The sequence below is a fragment of the Crocuta crocuta genome, unplaced genomic scaffold, assembly GCF_008692635.1.
Source record: "Crocuta crocuta isolate KB4526 unplaced genomic scaffold, BGI_CrCroc_1.0 scaffold176, whole genome shotgun sequence".
NCBI classification, from domain to species: Eukaryota; Metazoa; Chordata; class Mammalia; order Carnivora; family Hyaenidae; genus Crocuta; species Crocuta crocuta.
Window position 1 is genome coordinate 10,432,807 of NW_027531905.1, and position 25,167 is coordinate 10,457,973.

The 25,167-nt window shown below is 39.3% G+C and overlaps 1 pseudogene; it reads right to left on the minus strand.

Moving 5' to 3' along the window:
- The window catches only part of LOC144240250 (pyridine nucleotide-disulfide oxidoreductase domain-containing protein 1-like), a 29,004-nt pseudogene extending 7,465 nt beyond the window's left edge, over nt 1-21,539 (minus strand).
- Between the last annotated feature and the right edge of the window lie 3,628 nt (nt 21,540-25,167).

The window sequence follows — 25,167 nt, forward strand, 5'->3', positions numbered from 1 at the left end:
TGGGGAGAGGGGGTGCGGGGGGGGGGGGGGGCGCCATTTTTCTCCCCACCAACTACCAAGGCAGGGCCTAGGTATTGATTGGCCAGAGGGACCCACAGTGGAGGTAAGACCCGCCTACACCAAACCACACCCATCTGTGCTAGGGAGCTGCTGCGAGCCAACAGATGCTGTGGAAATAGACAACGGCCTCCTCACCCAAGACCAGTGCTGCTGCATTGCTGTGATTCAATCTGGATCCATTCTTGCTATTCACATATATTCTCCCTTTTCTCATTCTTATCTCTCCCCTCCTCTGGGCTGGTTATTCTGGTTACAGGTTTGCTTAAACAGACCTATTTAATCCATCCTCTTGGTACGTGTTCTATACTTCCTTCTTTACCTTCCTTTCTCTCTGGAATAATCAGACTATATAGTTGGGTAACATGATCTTCATTTCTTTCTCCTCGCCTCCTGACATAGTCTCCTTTTTCTCTCTCTGGATTAAGCCTTTTAGTCTCTCTGCCTGGTCAATGTTCATTTTCTCTTTCTCCCTACCTCTGTCATTTCTCTCTTTGTATATGCTCTTCCATCAGCCCTGCCTCCACTCTGCATTTTATCTGTTAAGCTACGATTTCTGGTTTTATGCTTTTAGACTGTCCTTTGTTTTTTGTTTTTTAATTATTTTTGTCGGTTTGCTTGTTTGATTTGTTTGTGTGTTTCCATGTTTTTGTTCCCTGTTGTCTCTCTGTTTTCCTTTCCAGGGCTACTTCAAGGAACAAACCAAAGCACACATGGAGGAGAGTCCAAAATATCACTACGAGTAGGGAAATAAGATAACCAAAGTCTCAACGAGAGACGAAGGGACATCATTAAAAGAACACTTCCTGAATGGCCAGGCCCAGGACAGTGTATCAGCCTCCTTTAATATAGCAGCACTCACAGGTGCAGAGCACATAATAAACCTTCAAAACTTACAAGAGACAGAAAGCTAGCCAAAATGACAAAACAGAACTCTCTTCTAAAGAAATTCCAGGAAGAAGTGATAGCTAAAGAACTGCTCAAAACAGATATGCAACATAACTGAACAAGAATTTAGAAATATAGTCATAAAATTAATCGCTGTGCTTGAAAAAGGCATGGAAGACATCAGAGAAGCTATTGCTACAAAGATTGTGGAGCTTAAAAATAGTTGTGATGGATTAAAAAATACTATAAATGAGGTACATTATAAAATGGAGGCATCCAATGCCTCTGGATTGAAGAGGCAGAGAGAATAGGTGAATTAGAAGACACAATTCTAGAAAAACAGGAAGCCGAGAAAAAAAGTTAAATTGATCCAGGAGCACGAAAGGAGAATTCGAGAACTGGGTGAGGCAATTAAACAGAACAATATCCATGTCATAGGAATTCCAGAAGGAAAAGAAGAGAGAGAAAGGGGCTGAAGGTGTACTTCATCAAATTATAGCTGAGAACTTCCCGAATCTGGGGAAGGAAACAGACATTGAAATCCAAGAGGCACAGAGAACTCCCCTGAGATGTATCTTGAATCAATCTTCTGCATGATATATCATAGTGAAACTGGCAAAATATAAGGATAAAGACAGAATTCTGAAAGCAGCTAGGGATAAATGGGCCTTACCATACAAAGGCAGACATATCAGGGTTGTATCAGACCTATCTACTGAAACTTGGCAGGCCAGAAAGGAATGGCAGGAAATCTTCCATGTGATTAAAAGGAAACATATGCAGCCAAGAATCCTCTATCCAACAAGCCTGTCATTCAGAATAGAAGGAGTGATAAAGGTCTCCCAAATAAACAAAAATTGAAAGAATTCATCACCACTAAACCAACCCTAGAAGAGATCCTAAGGGGGACTCTATGAGGGAATTGTTGCAAGGAACACAAAGTACCAGAGACACCAATACAAGCATGAATCCTACAGAGAACACAGTGACTCTAAGTCCATATTTTTCAATAATAACACTGAATATAAACAGACTAAATGCCCCAATTAAAAGACATAGGGTAAGAGAATGGATAAAAAAACAAAATCTATTTTCTGTCTAAAGAAACTTGTTTTAGACCTGAGGACACCTTCAGATTGAAAGTGAGGGGATGGAGAAATACCTATCATGATACTGGAAGTCAAAAGATAGATGGAGTAGACATACTTCTATCAGACACTCTGGATTTTAAAGTAAAGGCAGTAACAGGAGATGAAGAAAGGCATTATATAATAATTACAGGGTCTATCCATCAGGAAGAGCTAACGAGTATAAATGACTACACACTGAATTTGGGAGCACTCAAATACATAAAACAATTAATCACAAACATAAGCAATGATAAGAAAGTGGTAATTGCAGAGGACTTTAATACGCCACTTACAGCATGGTTAGATCAACTAGACAGAAAATCACTAAAGAAACAATGGACTGGGGAGCCTGGGTGGCTCAGTCGGTTGGGCGTCTGACTTCAGCTCAGGTCATGATCTCACGGTTCGTGAGTTTGAGCCCTGCATCAGGCTCTGTGCTGACAGCTAGCTCAGAGCCTGGAGCCTGCTTTGGATTCTGTGTCTCCCTTTCTCTCTGACCCTCCCCTGCTCATGCTGTCTCATCTCTCTCTCAAAAATAAATTAAAACATTAAAAAAAAAAAGAAACTGGACTTAAATGACACATTGGACCAGATGAATTTGACAGATATACTTAGAACTCTACATCCTGAGACCATGGAATTCACTTTCTTCTCAAGTGCTCATGGCACATTCTCCAAGATAGGTCACATATTGGGACATAAAGCAGCCCTCAATAAATATAAAAGAATTGAGATCATACCATGCACACTTTCAGATCACAATGCTATGAAACTTGAAATCAACCACAAGAAGAAGTCTGGAAAACCTCCAAAAACATGGAGGTTAAAGAACACCCTACTAAAGAACGAATGGGCCAACCAGGCAATTATTGAAGAAATTAAAAAAATATATATGGAAACAAATGAAAATACAATTCAAACTCTATGGAATGCAGCAAAGGTAGTCCTAAGAGGAAAGTACATTATACTCCAGGCCTATTTCAAGAAATTAGAAAAAGCGCAAGTGCAAAATCTAACAGCCCACCTAAAAGAACTAGAGACAGAGCAACAAGAGCACCCCAAACCCAGTAGAAGAGAAATAATAAAAATCAGGGCAGAAATAAACAATATAGAATCCAAAAAAAAAAAAAAAGACAAAAAAGACAAAAAACAGTTGAACAGATCAATGAAACCAAGAGTTGGTTTTTCGAAAAAATAAACAAAATTGACAAACCTCTAGCCAGGCTTCTCAAAAAGAAAAGAGAGAGCACTCAAATAGACAAAATCATGAATGAAATTGGACTTATTACAACCAATCCCTCAGAAATGCAAGCAATTATCATAGAATACTATGAAAAATTATAGGCCAACAAATTGGACAACCTAGAAGAAATGGGCAAATTCCTAAACACACACTACCATAATTCAGAAGGGAAGAGATAGAAAATCTGAGCAGACCCATAACTAGTGAAGAAATTGAATCACTTATCAAAAATCTCCCAACAAATAAGAGCCCTGGGCTAGATGTCTTCCCAGGGAAATTCTACCAGGTATTTAAATCAGAGTTAATATGCATTCTTCTTCTTTTTTTAAAATAGTTTATTGTCAAGTTGGCTTCCATATAATACCCAGTGCTCATCCCAACAAGTGCTCGCCCCCATGGCCATCACTCCTCTTCCCCTCTCTCCCACCCCATCAGCCCTCAGTTTGTTCTTAGCATTCAAGAGTCTCTCATGGTCTGGGAGATGTGCATGGAGGAGGGCACTTGTGGGGATGAGCACTGGGTGTTATATGGAAACCAACTTGTAGCTCTCAATAGTTTGATTCTGTTTATTTCTCCTGACTTTCACTCAAAGGGATCTTCCTTTAGCTTGTGTATGGAGCTAATTATTTTGTCTTAATCATAAAACTAAATTGAGGAACATTTTCTCCAGGTGGGATTTCTTCTCCTTCTGTGGATACCCAGGGACACCACTGACTTGGAACCTTCCTCTAGGGTTTTGGCTCAATGAAGGAGACTCAAGTTTAGTTTTCCTCTGTTGCTTCTGGACTAAGGTATAGCATCCCAATACTAGTATTGCTCGTCTTCATCCTTAGAGCAACCCAGGTGTAGGTTGGGAATGGATAGGGTCATAAAGTTTTACCATTCTTATAGAGCTCCTCCACCTGTGTAGACCCATGGCATGTTGAAAAAAGTAGGTTTTCTTTCCAGAGGTGTTCTTGAGAAGCTGGAGGTGTTCTTGAGAAGATATTATGCAGTGATACAGTCTCTAAGTGGTCTAATCTGATATACTACTGGAAGCAAAGCTCAACATTCTATTTCTATAAGATTATTGATTACCCTTACATTTCAATACATATATACATTGTACTTGTCTAAAATGTGTGCTTTTCCACCACCCTCCCAAACAATTCAGGAAATTCAGCATGGTTTAACTTCTCTTTGACATGCACCAATTCCTGTCTTACTCATAGTTTTGGTCATTGAGTAAGTATACTAGTTCACATAGTTTTTATTTCTTATATTTTGTTTAAAATTTTTATAGAAGTTATTTTTATAAGTATCAAAATTATACATGTATAAATGTCAATAATTTTACACAACTTGCAACAAAATAATAGCATTTGTTAATTTTTTCCATTTCCAAATACCCTTTATTAGAGAAAATATTTTAAATATTTTTCACTGTTTTTGTTTTTTTCTGGTAACCGGCTTTTTTTTTTTTTAAACTAAGTAACTGTCTTTATGGTTTTTATCTACTTCTTCCTCTGGAAGATGTAAGTCTCTTAAATAACTTATTATACATATATCTATACATATAATACTACTTTTGTTAGCATCCCAAACCAGTCAATTATAATTTTGATTAAATATGTATTCAATGCTTATATAGTTAAAACTGTATAAATATAGTTCATAACACCTATTACACTATGACTACATTTCTCCTCCCATACAAACATTTTGTTTTCCCTGGAGTTAATAGTTATCTTGCTTTTTTATTTGCTTAGTTTTCTTGGTTCCTATCACTTACTTTCTTCCCGAACTGTCCAAAAAAATGAAGATATGCCAGGAATATAGAAAATTAAATATTTTGGGTACCTACTATGTGCTATTTACTTCTCTCATGGAGTTAACATTCTAGATCAGTAAATTCAAACACTTAATATTCCAACTCAAATAACTTGAAACCCATCAGTAATGTATTAGCTTTGGTTTTTCCTTAGAATTTTCCTTCTTTGAGCCCTTAATTCTCCTGATCCAGTTGAACTGAATTAGTCAGAAACTTAGTAAAAGGAAGAAAAATTGAAATAATGAATATGGTAGAATATGGTAGAAGCAGATCCAAATATATCAGTAATTAAAAGAAATACAATTTAGACTAAACTAAAAGATACAGATTGATAAACAGGGTAAATGGTGGGGGGGAACCGGGTGGCTCAGTTGATTAAGCATCTGACTTTGGCTCAGGTCATGATCTCACAGTTCATGGATTTGAGCCCTGCATCGAGCTCTGCACTGAGAGTGTGTAACCTGCTTGGGATTCTCTGTCTCTTTCTCTGCCCCTCCACTACTTCCATGCTCTCTATCTCTCTCTCAAAGTAAAAATAAATAAATAAACTTAAAAATTTGGGAGGATAAATAGGACAAATAATCTAAATGTGTAGTGTTTACAAAAGACACACCAAGTATAAGGACATGTAAAGATCAAAAGTAAAAATATGAAAAACAATTTACATCAGGCAAATGTTAGCAAGATAAAGTTGTTATAGTTATTGATATCAGATAAAATAGACCTTAAGGTAAAAAATAATTATTAAAATGAAAATAAATCATCACACAATGAAAACAATTCAATATGTCTTTAAAATGTAGAAATTTTAAAATTGAAAATACATGAATCACAATTTATAGACATTAGAGACATTAACATAGCCACTACTGTACTGTCAAATGATAAAACTAAAATAATTTAGTGAAAAGTCTGATGTCCTTTTTTCAAAGAAAAACAATTCATGGGTTATGGGATTACAGTGCCTCCAAGGGATTTGAGGCAAGAGCGAGTTTTATAGAACTTTAGAAGAGGCAACTCAGAAACAAGGCATGATTGGCTGGGAAGTCAGGGTAGCAGGTCCTGTTTTCTAGAGTAAGGTAAGCTAGCTAAAAAGTACATTGGAGGACTGTGATTGGTGTATTTAGGATGCTTCGACAGGTGCTTCCTGTGTGAGTAGGTGGACTTAGGTTTACATTTGTGACATGGGCTAGATTTCTGGGGTGACCTTCATTTTGTGGGTCCTGACACACAAATTAACAGTACTGAAATGTCAGTACACTCTTCTATTATTGATAAGCCAGTTATCTAAAAGGTTAGAAAGATTTAAAATATCTGAACAATACTACTAACAAGCTAGAACAAGTTAGAAGTGAACAACAAAACAAACAAAAATCCCCACATATTTGCAAATTAAAACAAAATGCTATCAAGTAAGTCACAGGTTAAAAAAAATCATTAACAAAAATGGTCTAGAATTGAATGGTAAGAAAAATACTATTTATCAAAACCTGTGGTACTTCAAGAGAAATTTATAACCTTAAGGACTTACATTAGAAAAGAAGAAGGCAGGGTGCCTGGGTGGCTCAGTTAGTTAAGTGTCTGACTTCAGCTCAGGCAATGATCTCATGGTTTACTAGTTCAAGTCCTGCATTGGACTCTCTACTGTCAGCATGGAGCCTGCTTGGGATCCTCTGTCCCCTTCTTTCTCTGCCCCTCTCCTACTTGTGCATTCTTTCTCTCTCTCACAAGTAAATAAATATTTAAAAAGAAAGGAAGGAAGGAAGGGAGGGAGGGAGGGAGAAAGGAAGGAAGAAAGCATCACAATCAGTGAACTAAGTACCTTAAGAAGCCATAAGACCTTTCTTCTGGCATGTTTGAGGACTGAAGTCCAAAAGTGCAAGTCACAGCATTATAACCTTGTAGAATCTTGGCCTTTATTCCTCTTCCTTTACTATGACATTCATTACTGGGAAAGTATCAGTCCTTCCTTTGTTATGGTCAGAGGCTGATATCCAAATCTTATCGAACTTAGGGTCTGAGCCGTCATCTTAACACTCTACCGCGAACGATTGCCTCAACATCTAAACAGTAGCTTCTAGACTTTTTTACCACCTAGGATAGTATTTGACATAGAACAAGTACTCAGCAGATATTGTTAAATGAAAGCAATAATCTCAGCAAGTATTTGAGGTAGGTCCCATAATTATCCCTTAGAATAGGTTAGAAACTGAGGCAAATGAATTGGTCCAAGACCACAAATTGTCAGTACTAGAGCTGGTTTAGCTGGCACTTGTACATATTCCATCGCATTTCTATCATTTTAATCCAAACCATCCTTTCTACTTCCTCCTGAATTTTCCTGGGTCTGACAGCCTCACCACATGACATAGCCCCTAATCTTTCACTCATCCAATCCGGCTGGCAAGTTACCAATGGAATAACTATTAAACACTGGTTTTGACCCATCAGCCTACTGTTTGGAAATATTGCTGGTCAATGGGAGAAAATCAATGTTTCATAGAAATGAATGTTCCTTAAAAAAAAGAAAAAATGAATGTTCCTGTCCACAACATTGCTCCCAGTTTATTGCTTCCAAGTTTATTCTTATTTTGGTATCATCTTTTCTTAGGTGATACAGTTATCCAGAAAATTGAACAACATATTAGCATTTTGTTTAATATGTGAGCAAATTGGTAAGTAATTCTTTGATTTACACATGCCTTGTTAAGGTGCAAAAGAAAAATATTGAAGGCTCAGCAAGTTAAGTACTTAATACTTATTCACTAGCTGAGTTTTCTTTACTTTTTTATTTATTAAAAAAATTTTTAATGTTTTATTTATTTCTGAGAGAGAAACAGCGTGATCGGGGATGGTAACAGAGAGAGGGAGACACAGAATCTGAAGCTCGCTCCAGGCTCTGAGCTGGCAGCACAGAACCTGATGCAGGGCTCAAACCCACAAACAGTAAGATCATGACCTGAGCCAAAGTCGGATGCTTAATCAACTGAGCCACCCAGGAGCCCCTCTTTACTCTTTTAATATGATGTTATAGTTAGAGCCACAACCACATAAGGCTTAATTGTTAAAAGCAAGCAAGCAAGCAAACAAACAAACAAACAGCAAGGGAGGAGCCTCTGGTTCCAACCGACTAATCTTTTCTATAACCTGTTTTATGTAACCCTCAGACCAAAGAAACTTTATCAAAGAATAAAAATTTACATAAACAAAGATCTCTTTATTTATAACTCTGATTCTCTGCAGAGCAAGAAACTCCAGCTTACATTGTGCAGACGTTTATACATATTGATTACTCATTTGGTAATGTTTTAAAACTCTGATGATCTTACACAAGTGTAGAAGCAGCAGTGAATGGAGATAATGATGCATGCTAAGGTAAAGGGAGTTCATTGATTTGGGTTGTTGTGAGTTGCAATTCAATTATTTTTCTTTGGAAAAAATATAAGGTCAATTTAATACTCAGTAATATAAGACTCTTTGGGTTTTCTAATTACTTTGTCTATAATTTCCAGGTAGTAACAAAATTTCTGTGTAATGCAGGATTGTGCAATCATAATAATATTGCTTGTTCACACACAAACATACGGATATATACTTTGATTTTTTTCAAATATGTAATTACAATTGGTTTGGAACATTTGAAGTGAGTCTAAGTGATTCAATATAATACTGCTTTTCTCCTGTTTTGCCCATGGTCTGAAAGACCTCTTTTTGTTTATCTGATTTCTACAAACCCAACCTTCTAGTTCTGATCAAACTGCATGTCTCCCATATCCCCACCCTTTCTCCCCTGAAATCCTAGAGCACTAGTTGTCTATACTATACACACACACAACACACACTTCATGGTGTTTTCTTTCAAAATTCAAAAATGAGAGCTATGTTTTTTGAAAGCCAAATGATACAAAATTATAAAAAGAAAAAGTCAATTTGGTGCATTTCATTTACATTTCTTTCTATACTCACATAAAAAATAGGACATATATAATTATACATATTTATATATATATGTTCCCCCTACCTTCAGTCACATGAATAGGATCATTATTATATATGTGACTTACTTCATTGCTGAATTCATTGAACTGTGTACCATGAACATTACTCTAGGCCAGCACATATATCTTAATCATTCTTGGCCCACATCTCTTAGAAAGAAACATGTCCATTTCTATAGAACAGATTTCCAAGAGTGACATTACAGAAACAATGTGTACTGTAATACACAACTTCACCATTTTTATACTCCATTCCACTAAATGTTATAAATTTTCAAATATTTTCTTAACTTAATATAGGAAAAAATAAGGGTATTGTGTTGTGTTGAGTTGCATTGCCTCAGCTCTTAGTGAGATTTGGCACCTTTAACAAAAAGCTTTTCATAAATTTTTCAACCATTTGCATTTCCTTTTTTATGTATTTCTTTATATATATAACATATATTCTTTATCTATAATATATATTTATATATTCCTTTATATATTTCTGCCTCATATAGATTTCAAAGCTTCTATCTCTTTCCCTTNTTTTTTTTAATATTTTCATTTTTTACATTAAATCTTCAATCCATTGCTCTTTTCATTTAACATATTAAGGAAGGCTAACACTGTTTTCTTTCCAGCTTCGATCTAATTATGATATCAGTATCATTTCTAACTAAGCTGCATTTTTCCTGATGAACTATTATTGAAGTATTTATCATATATTACATTTTAATTTTTACTGGATCTAGCAACGGACTCAGTTTTGTACCTTATTTGCCTGCTTTCTTGCTTGACTTATTTGCCTGCTTTCTTATTTGCCTGCTTTCTTGCTCGACTTTCTTTTTGAATCAGATTAGTGCTACAGAAGGTTTTAGCAACTCCTATGGCAAGTGCCTAGCACCCTGTTCAATTTCAGGGCAGAATAAGACATTGTTTTGGCCAACCTCAAGCTTAGCGAGCATGATTTTAAGAAGTTTGCTCAGCGAGATAAGTCAGGCAGAGAAGGACAGATACCGTATGTTTGCACATATAGCTGGATTAGGAGGAACTTAAAGGAGGACCATGGGAGAGGAGAAGGGGAAAAGTAGTTGGGGAGAGGGAGGGAGGCAAACCATGAGAGACTCCTGAATGCTGAGAACAAACTGAGGGCTGATGGGAGTGGGAGAGAGGGGAAGGGAGGAGATGGGCATGGAGGAGGGCACTTGTGGGGATGAGCACTGGGTGTTCTATGGAAACCAACTTGACAATAAACTATTTAAAAAAAGAAGTTTGCTCAGAGTGCTTTATATTTGTCCTCTGTAGTTTGGAGGACACAGGGACTGGTGCCTGGTTCATACTAAAAAGTCTAGAAGGCAAAAAGCAGGGGTGGATCCCCCTACCAAGAGGTGGAAGGGAGCAAGGGCTATATTTGAAAAGGAGCAACATCCCAGTCAATGGTAGGTCAACTGGCACTGGTTGGGTTCTGTCTGACATCTGACTGATTGGATTATATGGAGCAGTGATGAGACCTGAGTAGAGAGGCTAAAAGTGTGTCATGCACATAAAAAGTTGAGGGAGAACTTGTGTGTGACCTGTGAGACAAAGTGCATTTACCTCACTGAAAATAATGCAAGTTAGAGATCACAAATGAAGAGGAACATCTCCAAAGACCCATGGTAATGGCCAGGAGAGTCTGTTCTAAAATACTCTCTAGGCCAGAGAAAGCAAAAATGACATTTCCTGCCTCCTTAACTACCCCCTGCAAGTTTCAACTCTGGAGGACACAGAAAAAGCTTTCCTCAACTGTGAGGGAAGAGCTGGAGTGGGGCTGGAGAGAGAGGCCAGGAGAAGCTGGTGCAGCACATAGAGAAACAGCCAAGACCCTTTTTTGCAACTGAAGGATATGGATATGTTGCAGTGGATGAAAGAAGCTTCAGTCTAAATGAGGTTCAAAGTTCTTTTTTGTTGGACTAACATGACCAGAGGGCTTTTTTTTTTTCTTTTGAAAGTTAACAGAAAGTAGTGTGACCTGAAATTCCATTTAGTATCAGAAGTACTGGCCCCATAAAATAACTTTTATAGGCAGTGGAGGGAGAAGAATAAGGCTTTTTCTCTGATATCATAAAGACCATTTGTTCAAGGTATTGTACTTGTGATCAATTTCTAATGTAAATACTGCTCAGAAAAACAAGGGTGGGTTATTTAAACTTTGAAGTCTCTTTTCAATAACACATCCCTTTCAGTAAACATTGGCTTTCTGCTCAGAAAGACACCAGGATTATATATTTGCCTGCTTTCAACCCTCCCTTTACTTCAGTATACTGTTGCTAGTTGCTCTACTTAAGTATTTTCTACACATATATAATATTTTACCATTTAACCTAAAGACCTCATTATGAATCATGGGAATAGATTTAGCTTTAAAAGTATGTCATCAATGTCACAGGATAGAGATTGGTGAGGTCAAAGCTTGTGAATCAAATGTGGGCCACATTAAAAAGGGAGATTTTTTTTAAGGTAGAATTTATCATTTATCATAATGATGGTAATTCAGAAATTTATATAGTATTTTAATATACATATATTGGGGCGCCTGGGTGGCTTAGTCGGTTGAGTGTCCGACTTTCGCTTAGNTGACATGGGGCTCAAACTCACAAACTGCAAGAGAATGACCTGAACCAAAGTTGGATGCTTAACCAACTGAGCTACCCAAGGAGCCTCAAATTTATATAGTATTTAAAATCTCCGTGGGGCACCTGGGCGGCTCAGTCGGTTAAGTATCTGACTTCGGCTCAGGTCATGATCTCACGGTTCGTGGGTTCGAGCCCCGCATCAGGCTCTGTGCTGACAGCTAGCTCAGAGCCTGGAGCCTGCTTCAGATTCTGTATCTCCCTCTCTCTCTGACCCTCCCCTGCTCATACTGTCTCTCTCTCTCTTTCAGAAATAAATAAAAACATTAAAAAAAATCTCCAAATAACCATTTATTTCTTAGTAAACAGGATATAAATAGGATTCCATGTCCTATATTTGAAATGAGGACAGAAAGTAGAAAATGTCTTAAGAGTTATTTAATACAGGGGAGCCTGGCTGGCTTAGTTGGTAGAGTGTGTCACTCTTGATCTCAGGGTCATGAGTTCAAGCCCCATGTTGGTGTAGACATTATTTAAAAAAAAAAAAAGTTACTAGATACAGTTATTCAGAGGCAGAACAGGATAAGATGAAGCTCAAGCTTGATAGCTGTTTAGTTATTTTGTCAAACAAAAGAGGCAGCAAGAGCTACCAATTATTGAAACTTACAATGTGTCAGGCTTTCTGACAGGTATATTCATCTCATTTTTCATTACATGCCATGTGGATGTCTAATATTTTCAGGAGCCAGCAAGAAGATTTAGATAGCTCCTATTTGAGTCCATTCTAGAAAGCCTGACAAGAAAGATGTACCTAGATGGTCCCTTGGCAATCCTGATGTGTCAGAAATATTTAGGTTACTTGGGCTTAAAAGTTAGAATTAATTCATATGTGGCAGTGGGAATTTGGGTGTTATAAAATGTCATCTAAATATGTGATGTAAATTGCATTGTATTGCTAATGCAGGAAAAGAATGGAAGAGGAGAATGTAGACTGGGTTCTGCACTGGTTTCACTCAACATTTTTGTCTTACAAATTAGAAATCTTTTTTGGCAGTAACAATCTGTGATTTCATCAACTTATATGAGACTATTATATTGTGATCCAGTGGAAAGTGTATAAATTTACTTGCATCCTCAAATGGAAAAGCAACCAATGAAATAAGACTGTGACAGCTCGTTTTGAAGAAGTTCTGGTTTCTTTTCGATACGTTTTCTTTCTTTTATTTCTGTATGGGTGTGATGTTTCCTTCATTTGCTAGTGACATGTCATTTGTGGTTTATACACTCTTACTGTTTATGCTGCAATCTTGGTGTTAAAACCCATATTAACGGGGCTACGTGATAGGATTACTTACTAAATTAGAATGTCAGAAATAGAGAGCATATCTTTGATCTTGCTATACTGTCTTTTGCCATAGTTATCTGGGAGAATAATTGTTTACATACATAAGGAAAGGGCAGAGGGTAAGCTGTATTCCAAGTTTCTGTTTTCTGGTTGGGGCATGGATCATTTGCTAACCTCTTAAGTAGACAGTGGATCTTAATCTGTTAATAAGTCTCATCTGTATCTGGAAATTTTGGTCATATTTATGTGTATTTCAATCGCCTAAATCAAGTTTTAAATATACATTTCTAGAAAAGGCTAAAAAAAGAGGTATATAGGTGATAATACCTAAGTTTTTCTGAGGTAAATTTCCAGATAAAAACTTGTAATAAAGTGTAACTGTATGGTTATAACAATTTTTAGATATGTAAGCACTCTGTCCTGATGCTTTCCTGTATTACAGAGGGAAGACAACTTAGCTCAGATTACTGGTCATAGTGACTAAGCTCATTTGACAGAGCAGTGCATAATCCATTTTAGGTGACTCTGCTCTTAAACGCAAATATACCAAAAGGTTAGCATGTGCTAGAGATACGTAAGACATAAAGGATGGTAAAGAACCTTAGCACATGATGTGTTAAAACAGCCACATTCAAGCATTCCTTAGATTATTGTATGAGGGTGTTCATGATGATGAAGAACAAAAGAGCCTTCTCTACATTCGAATGGGCTCTAGAAGACCAATACTACACTTGAGCTTTTCTCAGTTGTAATTATTAGGGTCTCCTAAGGATCCTGAACTGAATTGACTGTTTTCTTATTATTTACTTGGAAGTCCTAGAATCAAGGTGCAGCCGAATGTGAATGGAGTGAAGCTGTATCAGTGTTTAATAACTCATGCTCTAGTCAAGGCCTTTTCCTGAATTTAATAATCACAGCTCAAAATTGCCAGATGTATTATAGTCAGGTATAATCATATACTAAGTGTTTTCCATGCATTATCTCTATCCTTTCATCTCCACCGAGCAGATATTATCTTTTTAATATATACATGAGAGAATTGAGGTTAAAGAAATTAAGAAGTGTATTCAAAGTTTTGAAAAGCGCCAGGATCCTAACAAAGGTCAGTGTGATTCCAAAACCCATCCTTCCCACCACACCAGCAGCCTCTCTCTAGTAGCTTCCAGAGTCCTGGTGAGTTTTTGTTTTTTAACATAAATATAGGACATCCTTTAAATGCTTGATTTTACTTTGATATTAGGGAGGTTGAATATACTTAGACAATATCTCCTGGGTTTAGACATCTACTAATTATAAATTCAAATTCAAAGAAAACTCCAGAAACTGACTTCAAATGTCCTGGTACTTGAAGAATTTAATTTTATCCATGGTCTCTTTCCAGTTCCGTTTTTATAGGTGGGGGACTTTGAAAAAAAGGGTTCCCTAGGATCCAGTCTTGTCTGAGGAAGCCCCAGGAAGCTTCAGAGAAACAAATGGTTTCTGTTGTCTTGACCTTTTCCCTGCTTTGTCCTGTTAGCCTTCTCTACCCCACTGATCTAGGCTAATATTTAAGGTCTTTATAACCAGAGTAGGATCAGTGCTTTCAGTACTGATTGTGCCTAACTCTGCAAGAAATGGTTACAAGTGAATGTAGGCCCCAAAGCCTGACCAAAGAAACTGTAAGGTAACCAGGATCCTCTTATGTCTTTTCTTCTTGCTTCTTTTCTTTTCTCTGTTTTGCATCTCAAGCCCTCTCCTCCCCTCCCCCCAGCCCACATTTTTCCTTGTCTTTGAGTACCTATTCCATTCTCTGAAGGTTTGTTTTTAGCTAGCTGCTGTCATACTTCTACTAGGGTATTAGTTAATGGTAAGGATTTCCCTATCAAGAGGGACTTTTATTGAGGGACTTTTGAACTAAAAAGCCTCTAAAAGGCAAAATTATAGATTTCAAATCATAGAAAGTATGGAGGTTAGTTAGGGTAGGAGTTTTGCTCAAGCAAGACCTATTGCTTATTCATATCATTCATATTTCTGGAAGTGGAGATATGTATTCAGTAAAAGAAAGTCCATTATCACAACAGGTTTTATCATAGTTACATATGTGTGTGGGGCCACAGGCCCCCAGCACTCAGGTAAGCTCACACTAATTATTTCAGCATTTCAGTTACATAGGCCCCATACTCACATGTTTATAGGGTAATCAAAATGAAGATGAAAAAAGAATTTTACTGTAATTTTTTGACAAAATTAATTTTTCTTTTTATAAAGGCTATCCTTGATTTCAAATTTTAAAGTATTGAATCTATTTTTATGTAGTTTTTTTTCCCCTAAAATATGTGGCAAGATTTCTGACTACTTAAATTCCATGCTTTCAAAGTTTGAGAATTTGCTCTTACTCTCCTAAATCTACTTCCAACCCAGGTAAATTCTACCAGATGTACTTTTTCTATATGGTCTGTGATTTCCTTATCGAGGTTTGTGTAACACTTCTTACTGATTGTGACCTTTGTTCTAACTAACAAAAAGAATATTTTTCACATCATAGAGGATAGATTTTCAGAACCTGCATCTTGTATAGTTCTGGCGGTTGTGCAGGACAAATGCCTTTGCATCATTGGTTATTGGAGCAGAAAAGGTGTCTTGTGATACAAATCGTATTTAGGATTTGGGTAGATTATTGTCATTATGCTATTTCCCTTTTTGTTTCTTTGAACTTTTCTCCACATTGTTTTGAGCTCACTTTTGTTACCTACCTTTACCTTCCTCCACACCCCTCCCTTTTTATATCCTTTTTGTTTGCTATCAAAAACAAAATTGCCCACTATCATACCATACCTTTCCTTTGTTTGCGTACAGTTACCATGGCTATGACAGCTATCACAGACTCAACATTCAAGATGGCCAAGTACTTTGCATATTTTATTTCTACTCTTTAATAAATCCCTACAACTATTATCCCTGTCTTACAAAGGGTGTAAGGTGCCACACCCTATCAACTTTATCACACTGTATTAAATATAGCTTTATATTGAAGTTCACTGATTCATTTGTTCATTATTCATAGAATACACTTATGGGTTTTTTTCAGAGGAATGTTTCATTTATTCAGTAAAAGACATAAAAATGAAGAAAGCACAACATTTAGGAAGGTCTTGTAAGCACATCTCAACACCAGGGAGGCAAGTGGTTGCTGGTGGAGAACAGCATTTAAATTAGCTAGGCAACCCAGTTATCTATAGAGATGTCATCTGCATTCAGTCTTTACCTGGATTTATTTAAAAATATATATATTGAATGTCTGTTGTGTTGGAGGAATGGCTTAAATACTGTGGCAGTTATAGAGATGACTTATACAGCCTTGTCCCTGGGGAAGTTTATAGGCTAGATGAGGAAATAACATGTGTGCATACACAACCAAAATACAAGGTAGAAGCTATAAACCTCTTCCAGATTCATGAAATTCTGACCACTAAAGTACCATGAAATACTAAAGTGGGCTGAATGAACATTTGTTGAGTGATTTCTAAGTTTGACATTCATCAGAATTACCTGATTACTTTTGCTACTTTATAGGTCAACATACATTTGGATTTATCAAAATAATTTATAGCAATAAAATATTGCTTATATTTAATCATTGTGTTTCCACATAAGTTTACTAGGGGCGGGGAGGAAAGTTTGGCTGCTAAAAAGGTTTGAAAATGCACTGCTAGTTTATACCCCTCTTTTTAAATGCCCTTTCTGATGTCCCTAAGGAGATGTGCTCTCTTCTACCTCTGTGGAGAATGATAACATTTTCTTTTTCTTCTCTAGTGACGCTTAATATATTCCATTCTGACTAATCTCTATGTGGGTAAACATTTTATGTTTCCTAGGAGAGGGAACAAAACACCCTCTTTATATTTTTATCCCGTTTGGTGCCCAGCATTCAGAAGGGACTCAACAGACACTGGAAAAACAATTGAGAAAGCAAACTGACTGAGCCCTTACCTTGCTTTGCTCCTTGTCTGTTTGTACATCTTTCAGTTGACAAGGGGCTTCTCCTAGTCCTGAGTCAGGGCCTTTCCCATTTCCCTCACCTGGTGTATGGGGAAATGGAACGTCAGGTAACCAGTTGGTCACCACAGAAGAAATGAAGCACTCGGACTTCTATCCTGAGCTCTTCTGCTGGTCCTCCTCTCGGCCGAGACCTCCACCCATCTCTGGGATGCTCAGATTCCCAGATGAAGGTCATCCTGTTGTTAACCCTGAGTACCTAGCATTCCTGGTTCTAGAGCACAATCTAGAAATAAACAGGTTTTCTTTTCTCTTTCGGTATCACTTTAAGAAGGTTTCTGCTGATGGCTTCCTAGTTGTTTTCACTCAATTAAGATGGCTCCCTTCTTGTTTTCACTCAATTAAGAAATCAGAATCTAATCTTTTCTCTACAAGGGGCAGCTGTTATGGATTATAAACTTTGGCTCCAAGTCAGAAGTTGGCAGACTTTTCTGTAAGGGAGCTGACAGTCAATATTTTAGACAGGCCATGTGGATTCTGTGGCAAACCCTCAATTCTGCCACTGTAGTGTGAAAGCAGCGACAGACCACATGTACGTGGATCAGCATGGCTATTCCAATAAAAGTTTATGAACCCTGGAACTTGCATTTCATGTAATTTTCACATCACAAAGTATTTTTCTTCTTTTGTTGTTTAACCATTAATAATTGTAAAAACAATTCTTACCTCACGGTAGTATCTCCCTGGAGGAAAGCTAACATGTCCTGCACTGGAAAAGCCTCAGGGAGCAACTCACTTTTTACTCTGGGCCTTAGGTAGAATGTATCTTTCCTTTAAAGAGTTTTAAAAAATATATAAAATCTATCAGTACTGAGTGATTATGTTATTTGATGAAAGAAAGAATTAGTGTGATTTCTCCTGGTGAAAATTTGAAGGACAGGCATGATAAGCAGTCAATATGTATGCTATTTGATAAAAATAATAGTTGTCCAGTAGAGGTAAGAAATTCATTTGTGTGGCTCCAGAGGTCTAAACCAGGGCCAATGGAACAAAGTCAGAAGGGAGGTGTTTTGTTCAACACAAGAGATATAAAACTGACAGCTATCTGACACTGAAAGAGACTGCCTTCTGAGGTAGTGATCCTCTCTCACATACCCTCTTAAATACCTTACACTCTCCCTCATGCTCAGATTCTTATGACTTACACCTTTTTTTCAGGGGAGAGCTTCCACGACATTCCTGGATCACCGATTCTCACATTTCCTAACAGTGAGAAAGGAGTTTGATCTTCTTTGCTGTGGTCATATCTGAAACCATCCTCTCTTGTGCTGTTTTTTTTTTTTTAATGTTTTACTTATTTCTGAGGAGACAGAGAGAGAGAGAGCAGGGGAAGGTCAGAGAGAGGGAAATACAAAATGTGAAACAGGCTCCAGGAGCTGAGCTGGCTGAGCTGGCTGTCAGCACAGAGTCCCCAACACGGGGCTCGAACCCACGAACCGTGAGATCATGCCCTGAGCCAAAGTCGGACGCTCAACTGAAAAAGCCACCCAGGCGCCCCTTGTGCTGTTTTATTTATTCTCTTCTTCCAAAGCCTCCACTCCTAGCTCCTGCTTAGCCTTCGCTGCACCATAAGTGGTAACTATGATTACTTCTCACAAGGTGAAGAACACGGGAATAGGCTTAGGAAAGATGGAAGAGAGATAGGCAGGGGAAGATATCCCAGTAAGTGGAATACCCCGAAGGTAAAAATGGGAAAGAACCAAATGAGACAGAAGCAGGTTCACCTGCCTGAAACAGGAGGCTGGAGTTTGAGGGTGACAGGAAATGAAAAGTGATGGGGGTAGAGGAGGTGCCCTCACCTGTCCAGCTGTACCTCTGGAACATACCAGAGTTTTACTGTTCTCACCCTCTTCTCTGCCACCTCCCTTGAAAAAGACACTGGGAGGTAACATTCCCTTGCTAGTGAATACAGCCATCTCCACCCTTCCTCAGCAGTCCTGTGCTCAAAGAACTGGATCTCATTACATTTGGGAGGTGTCTCCTATCACATCAAGTTTAATTCTACTTGTTACCCCTTAAAAGCTGTTACATTTTTTAAATGTTTATTTATTTTTGAGAGAGAGACAGAGCACGAGAAGGGGAGAGGCAGAAAGAGAGGGAGACACAGAATCCAAAGGCTCCAGGCTCCGAGCTCCAAGCTGTCAGCACAGAGTTTGACACAGGTCTCGAACTCATGAACTGTGAAATCATGACCTGAGCCGAAGTCAGCCACTTAATGGACAGAGCCACCCACGTGCCTGATGCCAGAACCATCTTAATAAGCCCATGAACATCTCCCTTTTCCCCTCTTCATGGGGTTCAGATTTCAGACCCTGGGTGAGTAGCCAAGACCCATCATCCACCTGGCCCAACTCCCACTAGACACTCCAACTGTAGCTTTACCTGCAAGGGTCCTTCCTCTCATGCTTCTTCTCATCCAGCTGGTGCAACAGGAGGCAGGATGAGGAAAGGGTTGTGCTTGTGCTTGTGAAGCGCCCATTCTCAGGTTCTATCCCCATCACCCTGCTAATGCATTCTGGGACTGGGAAGTTACATTAGTACAGGTTATACAGAAGTGAGTAAGGGGAGGCTTGGTGTCCTGCCAAATCCTGCCCACCACCAATCCCATGCACTAGCTCTGCTACTCTTGGAAGAAATCTTTCTCAATCCACACAAACAAAAAGGATGGCTCTCCTAATTTTACTCTCTCTATTCAGGAATCAGAGAGATGTGAGTTTCATTCTCCAATACAATTCTTACTAGCTATGTCCCTTTGAATGAGTTAATTAACTTCTGAGTCTCTGTTCTCATTTGTAAAGTGATCTCTTAGCTTGAGTTGTTGAGAAGTAATTGTTTTTGTTTTATTTTTAATTTTTAAAAAATATTTATTTATTTTTGAGAGAGACAGAGACAGAGCATGAGCTGAGGAGGAGCAGAGAGAGAGGGAGACACAGAATCCAAAACCGGCTCCAGGCTCTGAGCTGTCAGCACAGAGCCCGACGCGAGGCTTGAACTCACAGACTGAGATCATGACCTGAGCTGAAGTCAGACACCCAACCGACTGAGCCACCCAGGCGCCCCTGTTGAGAGGTAATTGTAATGAGAATAACGAATGTAAAAACAGAACACAGGGTAGGAGCTTGCATATCTCAGACTTATGTAAGATATACACATCTTTTTCCTATTCTTGTGTTGATTTCATGTGCTTAGAGGGTTCTAGAAGGCAAGAAATTACCTAACCACAGGCAAACTACTTATTGTCACCTGAGCCTTCCTCAAGCCTGTCCTCTTGCTGAGTAATGTATGTTGTCCCCTTCTGTCCCTGTCCCTTCTTTTCCTTCAGGAAGTCCTTGCCAACGTCTGTGCTCACTCTCTAATTCTTCCCTATAGAATAAAAATACAGGCCACATATATAATTTAAAATTTTCTAGTACACACTTAAACATGTAATAAAATAGGTAAAATTCATTGTAATGATACTTTACCTAACCTAGTCTATCCAAAATCTTATAATTCAAAATGTAATCTATGTAATAATCATTAAGATCTTTTGCATTTTTTTAAATATGAAGTTTTCAAAATCCTGTGTGTATTTTACCCACACAGCGCATCTCAGTTTACAACGGTCACGTTTCAAGCCCTCAAGAGCCACCCACCTATGGGCAGCACCTCCAGTATTGGACAGTGCAAGTCTGGGGCCCTACGATATGCTCTCACTCCCCTCCTGTTCCAGAAGTGGGCCTCACCCTCCCCTTCCTCCGAATATTCCTTTCCTGTAGAGGTCTCCCTCTACCCTATGGATCTTCCTCTAGAGCCTAGGACAGGACATCACACTTGGGAGAAGGAGTGCTCGAAAAGCACTTATGGAATCTTCCATATAATCTTCCATTTATGTCATAATCTTCCATTTATGACATTGGCCTGTGGGTGGCTTGCTTTCCTGTCTCCATGTTTCTGTCTGTGTTAGATGGAGACTTTCTTAATGTGTAACTCCCAGTGAGGTCCTCAGTTGAAGGCACCACCAAGAGGAGGGTAGTGAGAAGGGGTCCCTTGCCATGCTGCCCTCCCACTTCCTTGCCCAGGAACAGCTCTGTTGCTCTGTTCTCACTGGCAGCACAGTGGCTTTGGGGACAGCTGTCAGGATGTCAGTGCCACCATCAGTCTCCTGCAGGGTCACCAGTTCAACCATGGGCTTTAGCTCTCAGAACTGGAAAATGGGGCTCTGTCCACACACCTGACTCTGTGGGTTTATATATTGGAACTGGTAGAGCTGGGCTGTGGGTCTGGGCAGGTAGCTGGCTGTGGAAAGAGGACTGGACCCCAGGATCCCAATATAATCCCAGACCCTCAAGGGCTTGGCAGGTCCCTTTCCCTTTGATGTGTCTTATCACCCACTGTCCTTGGCTCCAGCCCCTTGTTCCTTGTTCCGAATATCGTGTATTTTCCTCTCCACCTCCCATAGGCTATTTCTGTTCCCTGGGATACTCTTCTCCATCCTTTCTGCCTAGCCCCATCCTTCCTCTCTTTACCAAACCAACTCTCCTGTATAATAATAATAAAAATAATGCTAGTTAGCACTTACCGAGTGCCCATCATATAACAGGCATATACTTCTGGAGGCCAGATGGATGATGTCGGTGAGGGAGGGGTGAGAGAGGCCACGAGAATCTTTCTGGTCACCAGGCAGGCATCTCTGCTCTGACTGGGGCTCAACTTTATTTTATAATTAAATGTTTGGGGGACGGCACAGGAGTGGCATTTGCCTTAGACAATGATTTCTGAGGACAAATTTCTTTGATATGTAATAATTTCCCAGAACATAGATTTGTAGAAGACTCATACATAACCTTTATCAATAGTGACTGAGGTTGGTGATTTAGATGCTTATCCAAGGGGAAGGAAGGTTTCTTTAGCGTACAAGATGATGTTTTTAGCACAAAAAAGGTGACGTTAGTTCTTTGTGAGCAGGGGTCAATAGCTTATTTGTTTAAGGAGAAGTATTAAGAAAAACAGGTCTTGGGGCGCCTGGGTGGCTTAGTCGGTTAAGCGTCCGACTTTCGCTTAGGTCATGATCTCGCGGTTCGTGGGTTCGAGCCCCGCGTCAGGCTCTGTGCTGACTGCCAGCTCAGAGCCTGGAGCCTGTTTCAGTCTGTGACTCCCTCTCTCTCTGGTCCTCCCCTGCTCACGCTGTCTCTCTCTCTCTCTCCTAGAAATAAATAAAACATTAAAAAAAGAAAAGAAAGAAAGAAAAACAGGTCTTTCAGGAAACACAATGTTTGCTTCCATAATCACAGAAGAAGTTCCTACAATAGGTTCCCTCACAGGGTGCGGTCAGCATATTCAAGGCCAGAATAAGTCACTCCAAATACTGATCACAAGATGCCTTGGGGGTTGGTGCTCCAAGCAGAAACAAGTTTGTGGAAACTTTTTTGACCTGATGCTGAATGTGTAAACACCATGGAGGCCCTAAATGTGTTGGCCTTTGTTTTTGGGTTATGTTTTAGCTACTCATATCTATCTTCATCCCAGCCACCAGTGTAAGGGAGGGTGTTTGCAGACAATAGACCTTAAGGAAGGGACTGCCATACATCATCAGTTAGAAAAGGTATAAGTATTAACTTAAGTTCTGCCCTTATCTATTCCTTAACTCTAAATTAGGCTCTTTGTCTCGGGGCCAGGCTCAACTGTAACTCTTGTGTTCTTAACCCCCTTTATTATTTAAGTCTTGGATCTGTAAGGCCCATGGGAAGATCCTTTTGACAATCATCCACAATGCTTTCATCTAAAATCTCTTTTGAAAAGGCTGGAATATGCTTTTCCTTATGAGGAATCTGTGTGGAGAATATTGGTCTGATTTGGAATATTGTGAGGCCTGGTCAATCCCAGCAGCCTCATTTCCAACATGAGCCAGTAGTAGCAGAAGGAGATACCAGTTTTCGTTTCTCATGGCAGGAGCTGTCCAAACACTACCATTCCCTTGCTGTGACTGCCATCCAGCAAGGCCAGTGCAGCTCCCAGCAATATATTAACCTTTTCTTGCTTAAGTTTAAACCTTTATGTTGTCCCTGTAAGTCAAGCATCCACTGTTACTGTTAAGATAACAGACACAGAGAGATCTAGTAATATATCCAACGTCAAACAACTTGTAGGTATTAGAACTGAGATTTGAATCCAGGTCCTTCAGAATCTAATGATTGCTTTCTTCTTAATCTTGGACTTCCTTTCCCTATACCCTACCTCTAGTCCCCTAAAAGGCTTTCCTCCTTTGTTTTGGTAGGAGGCAGGACTAGTGACCCTCGACAGTTCCTTTTATGTCTAAGCCCCTGACTCTGCTTAGCCCCGCTGATTCTGTCTGCTGAGCCATGTTGGATAGAGTTCTTATTTTATTTGCATTTATTTTTCCTTGTCCCCTGTGCCTAACTTTTGCTTCTGAGGATATACCTTCCTCCAAACCTCTATTCCCTTGGCCCTTCCATCCTGGTTTTCCATCTTCCCTGTACCTTACAACTGGACTATGACATGGACCAGGGAACAATCAGTTGCAGTTTCAGGCAACAAAGCCCACACAAACATGTGGCGATCTTGAACACATGCAGTTTCTACCAGTGAAAGCCCATGGTGGGAGAGGGGTATGGTGATGGAACTACCACCTAGAGCAGAAATGGGTGAAAGATTGAATGGGGAGACAGGATGCTGTTACAGTGTCAAGGATGATGACAGACAGGGAAAGTGGAGGGTCACTAATGTGGCATAAAAGAGAAAGTCTAAAGTCAGGAGAAGTTGAGCTTTACTTACACAGATGGCCTCTGTCATTTCTGACATTTTTCTCCCTTATTATTATCAACATTAGGTTGAGAATCTGAGACTAATTCATTCCCCTTATTCAAATCAACCCATGACCCATAAACCTGAGTCAAAAGGGCTTCCAGGGATATCTTGTAGATGCCAATCTAGTCACTGGCACTGGGCATGGTGACTGGGGGAAGCGTATAGTGACAGTTCACCTGGGTATAGGAGATGTATGCCCGGGCTACATTCAGAAAGTTGACTCCACCCCACGACAGTGCCAGGCTTACTGATGATTCTTCCATCCTGCCCTCAGATATGTGCCCTCCTATGAAACAAAGGGTTAATATCCTAAAATCTCTAATTCATCTCTTCTTCTTCCCAACTCCATCTCCACCCACCCATAGTCCCTGCCACTGCACCTGGAGATGATATCTGGTTTCCAGCCCCTAAGGATTATAGGACCCTTTAGAGGTGTCATTCTGAGTCTTTGGACATAGGTCTGGCTTTCTGAGTCAGTCCCCATCCTGTCTCACACTGTACCCTATCTGAGTTATAGGCTCTTCCTAGAGCTAGGCTCTCTCTCATTTCGGCTCCCCTTTCACAGTCCCATTGACTAAGTTTCCATATCCCAGGCTCTGCCCCCTCAGCCCCTCCTTTTCTACCTCCTAACATCCTTGAGCATTCCAAATTCTTCAGCCTCCAGCTCCCCATCCCACCATCCCCACATCTTTTGGTTCTTGAATTAAAAATCCTACTGAAGTGTGGAGCCTGCTCATTCTGAACAAGTCTTCTTGCACACTCCACATGTATTCAGGAATGACATACAACGCCTGAAATCAGCAACTAAACTCTGAAAGTAATGACTAGTCTTCAGAGCTGGAAAATGGCTGGAGGAAACAATAGCCCAATCCTCAAGCCCCTGAGGTCTCAGTTCTCTCCCCTCTCTGAATTGTCTACCCAATGAATTAAAAATAAAAATTAAATTAAAAATTTAAAAAGGCTTCTGCTCTCATTCAAGAGACAAAGGGAAAGGGAAAACATAAGGGAAGACAGATTCTGTCTCTCAACTTTGTTACTCCAGGACATTGAAAATTCTGGAGGTGGCTGCTTCAAGAGTGGAGTGAAACATCCAGCAGGACGTGGTGGCTTGGGGAGATGGGATTTGGGAGCCTGGAGCTGGGAAAGCCCCACTCCCTAGTAGGGGATAGACTAGAAGTTGGGAAATAAGGGGTCCTGAGAAGGGGAAATGTATATATAACATTGAGAGAAGGGAGAAATTGTTCAAAAATAACCTAAGGT